This window comes from Schistocerca gregaria, chromosome 7, assembly GCF_023897955.1.
Source record: "Schistocerca gregaria isolate iqSchGreg1 chromosome 7, iqSchGreg1.2, whole genome shotgun sequence".
NCBI lineage: Eukaryota > Metazoa > Arthropoda > Insecta > Orthoptera > Acrididae > Schistocerca > Schistocerca gregaria.
Window position 1 is genome coordinate 386743612 of NC_064926.1, and position 12460 is coordinate 386756071.

Consider the following 12460-nt stretch of genomic DNA (forward strand, 5'->3'; position numbering starts at 1 on the left):
GGGTTGATATAGAGGAACCACTGGTTGCACCAAGTGGTGAATTAGTCAAGGTGGGTTTGGGTGGTACTTTGGGACCATTGAAGGGTAGGATAAAGAGCTAGGACGGCGATGTCATCAGCAAACTGGAGAAGATGAGCAGGGGGGGAGGGCGGGGTTTGGGCATATCAGCAGTGTACAGGAGATAGAGGAGAGGGAAAAGGACGGAGCCTCGGACCAGGCCAGCAGAGGGATAGTAAGTATGGAAGTTGCAATTGTGGATAGTCACATAGGAGGGACGATAGCAGAGGAACTAAGCAACGAGATTGACGAGGTTGATGGGAAGAACATAAGTCTGGAGTTTGAAGGATGCCAGACACGGTCATAGGCGTTCCAGAGATCAAGGAAAACAAAAATAGCGGGCGACGGGGGTTACGTTGGAGGGAAAGAAGATTGGCAAGGTTAAGGAGCTGGTCGTCAGCAGAGAAGGAAAGCTGGAAGCCGTGTTACGTAAGTGGAAGGAGGTGGTGCTGTTTAATGTTGTGGTGAATACGGCGACAGAGGATGGCCTCGAAGACCTTGCTTAACACGGAGGTGAGGCAGATGGGATGATAGGAAGAGGTATCAGAGGGGGGTTTGTTAGGTTTAGGGAACAGCAGGACATAGGAAGTCTTCCTCAGATCGGGGTAAAATCCAGTGGAGAGGAGAACATTGGACAGGGTAGCAAGGAGAGTCAGGAAGGATGGGGGTGGATTCCACCCGCAAATGACTGCGCCTTGATATGCATCGGAAGTACAACAGCGCATGCGCTAGGTACAGTGCGCACGCTCTTAATCATTCCTGCTACCCCCTGGCGCAAAAAGAGTTGCAGTGCCTCCGGTGGTGAATGCTGTTGAAAACGATATATCGTTACAAATGATTATTCATAGCTGGCCGATGTAGGTGCCGTTGTTTCTTCATGTCTGATAAAGCTGGATTCTACGTTCTACGTAGCAGGTATCCATTATTACGATTAATATTATTATCTGCTAGTCTGATTTCAACAGATGATTTTAAAACACAATCCCAATACCGAGAAGCTACTTGCGTCTCACTGTATAGCATCCTGTGTCCCTAGGAAAGGCAATGCTCTTCCAACGCAGATTTATCTGGTTGTAATAATCGCGTATGGCGATTATGTTCAATACACCTGTCGTTGAAGGTAGGAATGGTTTGGCCAATGTACATATTCCCGAACTCACACGGTATTTTGTAAACGCCAGACTTCCGCAAACCTAGATCAGCTTTGATAGAGCCAAGAAGGGCTCGAATCTTAGCTGGCGGACGAAAAACACATCTGATCTCATATTTCTTCAAAAGTCTACCTATCTTGGCAGACAAATTCCCACCATACGGAAGAAAAGCCACAGACCTAAAGGTGTCTTCAGAACGTTCAGGTCGAGGTCCAAACTCAGAAGCACGTCAGTCCGTATAGCCGTTATTATTGAACACATCCTTAAGACGTTGCAGCTCCTGTGGTAAATTTTTAGCATCCGAGAAAGCACATGCACGTTTAACCAAGGTCCGAAGGACTCCGGTACATTGAAAAGGTGGATGGCAACTGGTAGCATGTAAATACCGGTCGGTATGAGTCGGATTCCTGTAAACACTGCATCCAAGAGTTCTGTCTTCTTTTCTATAAACTAGTACATCCAAAAAAGGTAACTTTCCCTCTTTTTCAATTTCCACGACTATGGGGGATTAAGGACTTCCCCTAACCACACCGTCGGTTGGTACAAAATATTTGTCATCGAATAAAAAATAGGTGGATGTCAGAATAAGGCAGCAGATCTTCGTCATTTCCACATTAAGTTTTTCCTTAATTAAAATCAATAACTCTTCAAGTGCGACCCGAGTAAAAAGTGACATCATATCAAAACTAACAAGTAAATCAGAGGCACCAATATGAAGCAGCTTTAAACGCTGAATAAAATCCATGGAGTTGGAAATATGGTGTTCACATTTACCCACAACGATGGCTACACAGGAACCGAAATGTGTATTTGCAACAATCATTATTAGCGACTGACAGTTATTGCCTTTACTAACTGAAATTTCCTGTACGGGACTGTATTTTCAAGAACCTACCTTTGCGAAAGGGTATTTCTGCTTAGGCTACTGTGAGGACAAACTATGGATCTCACTTGAATACAGGATCAATTATTGGTATTATGAATGTTTGGACAAGTCTCTTTTTAGGTGAAGAGGGAACAATCTTCTATGTTTTTGTATAGCATGGAGAGAACCTGATGTCTTCTTGCAAATTACAATTTTCATCTGTTGTTACTCCTAGACAAATTGCGTAGGGAAGAATATGATATTTGTCCCATTTAAGGTTAAAGGTGCTAGGGATTCCCGATACTTCGGGCTAATGAGAGTAGAATGACCTGCCAGTACCGTTCGGGATTTGGATGGGTTGAGCTTTATCCCTTTGTCCTACGCACTCTTTCATAGCGTGCACAGGTCGGTATTGAGATTATCGGTGGCCGCCTTCAGGTTTACGCACTTACACACAAAAAATATTGCAGTCGACTGTATCATAGGCTATGTTGAAGTCTAAGAAGCTCATGGGCACATGATAGCTGCCTCTTGAGCATCCATGGCAAGCTTCAGCTCATCTATTACACTTATTAAGGCGGATGTTGAAATGGCTCTAAGCACTATGGGACTTAAGATCTGAGGACGTCAGTCCCCTGGACTTAGAACTAGGTAAATCTAACTAACCTAAGGGCATCATACACATCCATGCCCGAGGCAGGATTCCAAGCTTCGACCGTAGTGGTAGCGAGGTTCCGGACTGAAGCGCCTAGAACCGCGTGGCCACAGCGGCCGGCTCTCTGAACAGTCAGAGCGACTTTGTATGTGATAAGATATCCACAGTCAACGTCTATCTTGAGGAGTTCTGGGAACCTGGGTGGTGCAAACTATTTTGATGTGTGTACTATTTTTTTTCTTTTTTTTTTTTTTGCCGGCCGCGGTGGTCTCGCGGTTCTAGGCGCGCAGTCCGGAACCGTGCGACTGCTACGGTCGCAGGTTCGAATCCTGCCTCGGGCATGGATGTGTGTGATGTCCTTAGGTTGGTTAGGTTTAAGTAGTTCTAAGTTCTAGGGGACTAATGACGACAGCGGTTGAGTCCCATAGTGCTCAGAGCCATTTGAACCATTTTGTGTATTATTTTTAATTGCATTACATCACCGCATATATTGAATTCAGTTTTTAATTACGTCAGATTGTATTTGCTTTGCTCTCCTTTCAGTAAGTAATAATTTTCGTAATTCATTTCTTTCCAATTCTTAAAAAGGCCTTTTGAGAAAAGAGAACAAAGTGTATGAACACCAAGAGCTCAGATAGGAAGCCAGACCTAAGCTGAAAAGTGCAAGGGGCACATGGTAAGTGTATACAAGGGAGATGTACTTGAGGGCAGTGTTATGGAAGGAGACGTAGATGAAGATGACATGGGAGATCTGATACTCCGAGAAGCATTTAACAAAGCAGTGGAAGACCTAACTCGAAACAACGCTCCTGGCATAGACGACATTCCGTTAGAACTGCTGATAGCCTTGGGATAACCAAACTGTTCCATTTGGAAAACAAGATGGATGAAACAGGCGAAATACCATAAGATTTTTAAAAAAATATAATAATTCCAACTACAAAGAAAAGAGATCCTGATTGGTGTGAATATCATAGAAATATTAGCTTAATAAGTCATGGCTGCAAAACATTAGCAACAATCCTTTAAACAAGAATGAAAAAAATGGTAGAAGCCGTCATCGGGGAATATTAGTTTAGGTTCCAGAGAAACGTGGGAACACGCGAAGAAATACTGACATGACTTCTCGCAGAATATAGGTTAAGGAAAGGCAAACCTACCTGTATAGTACCTGTAGACTTACAGAGAGCTTTTGATAATGGTAACTGGAATACTCTCTTTGAAATTCTGAGGATAGCAGCGGTAAAATACAGGGAAGAAAACGCTACTTACAGTTTGAACAGAAACCAGACGTCAGTTATAAGAGTCTAAGGCCATGGAAATGAAGCAGTGGTCGAAAAGGAAGTGAGACTGGGTTGCTGACTATCCATGATGTTCTTTAGACTGTGCGTTGAGCAAGCAGTAAAGGAAACCAAATAAAAGTTTAGAGCAGGAATTAAAGTCCATGGAGAAGAAGTAAATACTTAGTTTTTCAGATGACACTGTATTTCTGTCAGAGACAGCAAGGAACTTTTAAGAGCAGTTGAACGGAATGAATAGTGTCTTGAAAGGAGGATGTAAGATAAACATCAACAAAAGCGAAACGAGGGTAAGGGAATGTAGTCGAATTAAATCTTGTAATAAGGAATAATCAACGAAAGGATAACGTTCTACGTGTCGGGACGTGGAATGTCAGAAGCTTGAACGTGGTAGGGAAACTAGTAAATCTGAAAAGGGAAATGCAAAGGATCAAGCTAGATATAGTAGGGGTCAGTGAAGTGCAGTGGAAGGAAGACAAGGATTTCTGGTCAGATGAGTATCGGGTAATATCAACAGCAGCAGAAAATGGTATAACAGGTGTAGCATTCGTTATGAATAGGAAGGTAGGGCAAAGGGTGTGTTACTGTGAACAGTTCAGTGACCAGGTTGTTCTAATCAGAATCGACAGCAGACCAACACCGACAACGATAGTTCAGGTACACATCCCAACGTCGCAAGCTGAAGATGAACAGATAGAGAAAGTGTATGAGGATATTGAAAGGGTAATGCAATATGTAAAGGGGGACGAAAATCTAATAGTCATGGGTGACTGGAATGCAGTAGTAGGTGAAGGAGTAGAAGAAAAGGTTACAGGAGAATATGGGCTTGGGACAAGGAATGAAAGAGGAGAAAGACTGAGTTCTGTAACAAGTTTCAGTTAGTTATAGCGAATACCCTGTTCAAGAATCACAAGAGGAGGAGATATACTTGGAAAAGGCCGGGAGATACGGGAAGATTTCAATTAGATTACACCATGGTCAGACAGAGATTCCGAAATCAGATACTGGATTGTAAAGCGTACCCAGGAGCGGATATAGACTCAGATCACAATATAGTAGTGATGAAGAGTAGGCTGAAGTTCAAGACATTAGTCAGGAAGAATCAATACGCTAAGAAGTGGGATACGGAAGTTCAAAGGAATGACTAGATACGTTTGAAGTTCTCTAACACTATAGATACAGCAATAAGGAATAGCGCAGTAGGCAGTACAGTTGAGGAGGTATGGACATCTCTAAAGGGGGCCATCACAGAAGTTGGGAAGGAAAACATAGGTACAAAGAAGGTAGCTGCGAAGAAACCATGGGTAACAGAAGAAATACTTCAGTTGATTGATGAAAGGAGAAAGTACAAACATGTTCCGGGAAAATCAGGAATACAGAAATACAAGTCGCTGAGGAATGAAATAAATAGGAAATGCAGGGAAGCTAAGACGAAATGGCTGCAGGAAAAATGTGAAGACATCGAAAAAGATATGATTATCGGAAGAACAGGCTCAGCATACAGGAAAGTCGAAACAACGTATGGTGACATTAAAAGCAACTGTGTTAACATTAAGAGTGCAACGGGAATTCCACTGTTAAATGCAGAGGAGAGAGCAGATAGGTGGAAAGAATACATTGAAAGCGTCTATGAGGGTGAAGATTGGTCTGATGTGATAGAAGAAGAAACAAAAGTCGATTTACAAGAGATAGGGGGTCCAGTATTAGAATCGGAATTTAAAAGAGCTTTGGAGGACTTACGGTCAAATAAGGCAGAAGGGATAGATAACATTCCATCATAATTTCTAAAATCATTAGGGGAAGTGGCAACAAAACGACTATTCACGTTGGTGTGTAGAATATAGGAGTCTGGCGACATACCATCTGACTTTCGGAAAAGCATCATCCACACAATTCCGAAGACGGCAAGACTGACAAGTGCGAGAATTATCACACAAACAGCCTAACAGCTCATGCATCGAAGCTGCTTACAAGAATAATATACAGAAGAATGGAAAAGAAAATTGAGAATGCGCTAGGTGACGATCAGTTTGGCTTTAGGAAAAGTAAAGGCACGAGAGAGGCAACTCTGACGTTACGGCTAATAATGGAAGCAACGCTAAAGAAAAATCAAGACACATTCATAGGATTTGTCGACCTGGAAAAAGCGTTCGACAATATAAAATGGTGCAAGCTGTTCGAGATACTGAAAAAAGTAGGGGTAAGCTATAGGGAGAGACGGGTCATATACAATATGTACAACAACCAAGACGGATTAATAAGAGTGGACGATCAAGAACGAAGTGCTCGTATTAAGAAGGGTGTAAGACAAGGCTGTAGCCTTTTGCCCTACTCTTCAATCTGTACATCGAGGAATCAATGATGGAAATAAAAGAAAGGTTCAGGATTGGAATTAAAATACAAGCTGAAAGGATATCAATGATACGATTCGCTGATGACATTGCTATCCATAGTGAAAGTGAAGAAGAATTAAATGATCTGTTGAACGGAATGAACAGTCTAATGAGTGCACAGTATGGTTTGAGAGTAAATCGGAGAAAGACGAAGGTAATGAGAAGCAGTAGAAATGAGAACAGCGAGAAACTTAACATCAGGATTGATGGTCACGAAATCAATGAAGTTAAGGAATCCTGCTACCTAGGCAGTAAAATAACCGATGACGGACGGAGAAAGGAAGACATCAAAAGCAGACTCGCAATAGCAAAAAAGGCATTTCTGGCCAAGAGAAGTCTACTAATATCAAATACCGGCCTTAATTTGAGGAAGAAATTTCTGACGATGTATGTCTGGAGTACAGCATTCTATGGTAATGAAACATGGACTGTGGGAAAACCAGAACAGAAGAGAATCGAAGCATTTGAGATGTGGTGCTATAGACGAATGTTGAAAATTGGGTCTACTGATAAGGTAAGGAATGAGGAGGTTCTACGCATAATCGGAAAGGAAAGGAATATGTGGAAAACACTGATAAGGAGAAGGGACAGGATGATAGGACATCTGCTAAGACATGAGAGAGTGACTTCCATGGTACTAGAGGGAGCTGTAGAGGGCAAAAACTGTAGAGGTAGACAGAGATTGGAATACGTCAAGCAAATAATTGAGGACGTAGGTTGCAAGTGCTACTCTGAGATGAAGAGGTTAGCACAGGAAAGGAATTCGTGGCGGGCCGCTTCAAACCAGTCAGTAGACTGACGACAAAAAAAAAAAAAAAAAAAAAAATCCCTCATGAATTAGATTAGGAAACGAGACACTTACAGTAGAAGATGAGTTTTGCTATCTGGGCAGCAAAATAACTGATAATGGCTGAAGCAGAGAGGATATAAAATGTAGACTGGCAATTACAAGAAAAATGCATCTGAATAAGAGAGATTTACGTGTCTGGAAGTCTTTTCTGAAAGTACTTGTTTGGATTGTAGCCATGTATGGAAGTGAAACAAAGACGAGATGAATACTTGTACAGTACGCAGACTCAGTAGCTTCAAACCCGACTTCGGACTAAACATCACAACAACAATAACATTTTCTATGAATAAGCTCACCTCCTTCTCTCCCCCCCCCCCGACCCTCCCCCCTCCCCCCCAACATAGAGTAGTGGGAAATACGTCAGGCTGGGTTGAGAATCGCTGAGTTATTTATTTATTTTTTATGTTTCAACAAACGTTTTCTATTACGTCGTATCAGCGTTGCTTACTAACGAAGAACTTTTGCATACTCTGCAGAACTCGGGTACTGAATCAGAATTTGATTTATCTGATTCAGGTAATGATTTTTCCAACGGATAACTGACGTTGCAGATAGAGAGAATGACGAGTTACCGTCAGTAGACGTCTCCCAGCCCCAGATTTCTCCACCACAGTCTCAGAAACCAACTGGCTCAGTAGTGAAGGTGGCACAGTATACAAAGGGACACGAAGAACCATACGCTCTGAATGAAATTTAAAAAAAATCACTTGAATCTCATCGTTGCAGAAAGTGGCGACGATGATTGATATCATGTACGCTATAGATGTTTTTGTGCCAAAGTTATTTACGTGGATGACCTCTGGTCGCGATCGTGAGGTCCTATTTTTATCGGAGATAGGATTAAAAGGGACAAACTCTGCCAACGTACCAGATTTATCTACGTTTTCAAGAGGAGTCATCCTAGTATCAACGCTTAATACTGACAAGTTTGCACTTAGTTTTGAAACATGGAGGTACTTCGTACAAAATTCTTCCCGTTATTACCGACATGGTGAAAATATTACGGCTATCTACCAGTCATTTGCAAGCAAAACAAGTTAAAACTTTGCTCAGTTATAGGTAACAAACTGGAAACTTCGGATTAAAGTTTTAGGTAGCTGCAGACGTACATCGAAGTACAACATTACTATCCCTCACTTTGGTGAGCAGGAAAGCCTACCACACAATCAGATGGTTTGTCATTTCTAACCCAAATAAGGAACGTGACAACAGAAAACTTCATTACATCTCTTCAACTCGTCAAGAAACATCAATAGAAGAAATCATTATTACTGGGGACAATGAACTAGCCAACAGAAGAATAATTGTGACTTAGATTCCACTATAATTTTGAGAAAGTCGAACAATCAAGAGCGCATCGTAAGTGTGTACCAAAGAAAGATGCGCAAGACTGTCATTATTGTAGCACTTAACATCTTCAAGTAGGAGTGAGCGAAGAAGATAAGAAGATACCAGAAACGGTACAGTCTTAAAATGCCAAGCAGTTGTTTGTAGAAGTTGTTGATCAAATAATTCGTCAGTAATCCACAACGCTTGCTTTCCGAAGTTGACACCGCAGATGCATATCTTTTACAATATTCTAGACATGGCAGCGATGAAAGCGTGTGATTTATCTTAAACAAACAATGGGATTTCATATTTTAACCAGGACAAAAGAAAAATAAAATAATTTTTGTGATTTATTATAATTTTTTGTGATTTATCGGTCTTTTATGTTTTAACGAAGAATGTGTAAATTTTAACACTTTTTGTCTGAGTTTATGCATTTAAAAAAATCTATGAAATTACTATTATAATTACAAATGGCCATTAATTCACTTTTTACCAAATTCCGCTTACATTTGTTTTGTACGTCAAACCATTTCAGTGTCATCTGTGAAAAAAAACCATTACTACGGAACAGTTGGAACTAAGGATACTAAAGATGAATGATAAGACGCCAATAATTTTAGGGATTCCATTATTGGAAATCCCTTCTATTATTTTCTTCTATTTCTCAATTGCCAGCTTATTTTTCTCGTCAAAAGATTGTGTTATGTCAATGCTTCTTTTAAGTATTTGAAATTCTTCGTGTAAAGAATCAATATTCAGTTGATCGATCCTTAAATGTTCCGAAGATTTTGAAAACGGTAGTAATCTATTTGTGACTTTAACTTTAGAAATAGCACCTAGGAAAGAATGTTGTTTTCTGATAAAGCAAGTCGTGGTAACAAATATACTGCAAAATTGGTGCAGAAATGTAGAAAATCATTCCGAATATATTCTTTTGCTTTAGTGTTTAATTCACTAACCATTTCTCTTGTCTTACTTTGGAAAAAATTGTCTCTCATTCCTGGCTGAAATCCTATGCATTTGAGAATGCATATCAATAACTGACGGATAATCCGATTCAGTCTTCTTCATTATTGTTTCTACTAAAAACAATACGCTATGCAGAAACGATGAATACGCTGAAGATTTTTCCTCTTCTTCTTCATTTGTGGTTATCTTCTCTAATAGACGAGGTCATTCATTGCAGGAGGTTTTAGTGCAGGCTGTATTTTTTATACTCTTTCGGGAGAAGGACCAAGAGATAAAAATCTCGTGGGAACATTGTTTATAATTTCTGAACATTGCGTCTCATTCGCTTGAAACTGGAGTTGCAAGTCCGCTCTTCGTTTCACAGATCTACTGAAATGACGGTATATTTTCAATATCAAACTTTCTACATCCAACTCCAGTTTATCAGTACTGTCTTTTAAAGCACAGTATCCTAACCAAAGAACCGTAAGCAAACTGGATATACATATATATATATATATGTGCCTATCACTGTAGGAAACGGCAGAACTATTCTTGGTTCGTCTTTAAAATATGTTTAACAGTTTCTTTGGCCAATACTTCGCATCTCCCGCGGCTAAAACTTTGAGCATTTTTGAATAACTGCAGGTACATTTGTGTGAACTATTCATATTATTGTAACTAAGAGAATGCTTTACAGTGTGACAAACAGATGCGAACTCTCCAGAAGCAATCTAGTCCGTCTAAAGGAAGATGGTCCAGGCTTTGAGAATATTTGGCTTAGGTACTTGATGCTCTATTGCTAGCAACAGTCATATGAGATTTAATAGATGCATGTTGCTCTACATCAGCAGTGCCCCCATGAGCACAAGAGAAATCTTGTACGAGTAGTCATTTACTTGTCTTAACCAGTAATAGCTATTTTGCCAGTTCGGATTACACTTCCTAAGATTTCTGACTTTCTTAGAAGATATCCCATCACTTGTAGACGAAAGCCTCTATTCTCTTCTTGTATAAACTTTTAATCGTATTGACATAGTAGTTGAACGAATTATCAAACTACCGAAAATGTTAAGCACAAAGTTGTAGAAAGGAAGTGAAATGGATAACAAACAAATAGAAGACTATAAAACAAAACAAACAGAGAGAGGCAAACACAGACGCGCGGAGTCGGGTGAGAGGGTAGGAATCGGCGAATAACCGGGGAGACATTTAATATCATGCCGGAGGTATAGGACGTCCAGGGACACACGAGAAGCCTGGCAAACACTGTGAACAACTAAATTACTGAAATATAATTGACGAGATAGGCCGTAAAATGGACTCATGAACCCAATAGAACACAAGGCGTCGCAGGAACAAGAAAGCGAAGCTGACGAAGAAACTTTTTTGGAACAAGGCAACTTAATAAATCGAAAGAGACGTCAAATTAGAAGGTGCATAAGAAACAAGACGAACCACATCTGCGTTGTTGTTGTTGTTGTGGTCTTCAGTCCTGAGACTGGTTTGATGCAGCTCTCCATGCTACCCTATCCTGTGCAAGCTTCTTCATCTCCCAGTACTTACTGCAACCCACATCCTTCTGAATCTGCTTAGTGTATTCATCTCTTGGTCTCCCTCTACGATTTTTATCCTCCACACTGCCCTCCAATGCTAAATTTGAGATCCCTTGATGCCTCAGAGCATGACCTACCAACCGGTCCCTTCTTCTTGTCAAGTTGTGCCACAAACTCCTCTTCTCCCTAATTCTATTCAATACCTCCTCATTACTTACATGATCTACCCATCTAATCTTCAGCATTCTTCTGTAGCACCACATTTCGAAAGCTTCTGTTCTCTTCTTGTCCAAACTATTTATCGTCCATGTTTTACTTCCATACATGCCTACACTCCATACAAACACTTTCAGAAACGACTTCCTGACACTCCAATCTATACTCGATGTTAACAAATTTCTCTTCTTCAGAAACGCTTTCCTTGCCATTGCCTGTCTACATTTTATATCTTCTCTACTTCGATCATCATCAGTTATTTTGCTACCCAAATAGCAAAACTCGTTTACAACTTTAAGTGTCTCATCTCCTAATCTAATTTCCTCAGCATCTGCCGACTTAATTCGACTACATTCCATTATCCTCGTTTTGCTTTTGTTGATGTTTATCTTTTATGCTCCTTTCAAGACACTGTCCATTCCGTTCAATTGCTCTTCCAAGTCCTTTGCTGCCTCTGATAAAATTACGATGTCATTGGCAAATCTCAAAGTTTTTATCTCATCCCCATTGATTTTAATACCTAATCCGAATTTTTCTTTTGTTTCCTTTACTGCTTGCTCAATATACAGATTGAATAACGTCGAGGAGAGACTACAACCCTGTCTTACTCCATTCAAAACCACTGCCTCCCTTTCATGTCCCTCGACTCTTATAACTGCCATCTGGTTTCTATACATATTGTAAATAGCCCTTCGCTCCCTGTATTTTACCCCTGCCACCTTTAGAATTTGAAAGATAGTATTCCAATTAACATTGTCAAAAGTTTTCTCTGAGTCTACAAACGCTAGAAACATAGGTTTACCTTTCCTTAATCTTTCTTCTACGATAAGTCGTAAGGTCAGTATTGCCTCACGTGTTTTTGCAGCTGTGACTTATTAAACTGATAGTTCGGTAATTTTCACATCTGTCAACACCTGCTTTCTTTGGGGTTGGAATTATTATATCCTTCTTGAAGTCTGAGGGAATTTCGCCTGTCTCATACATCTTGCTCACCAGATGTTTCGACTCAGGTCTTTCAGTGCTATGTCAAACTTTTCACGCAGTATCGTATCTCCCGTTTCATATTCATCTACATACTCTGCCATTTCCATAATATTGTCCTCAAGTACATAGCCCTTGTATAGACCCTCTATATACTC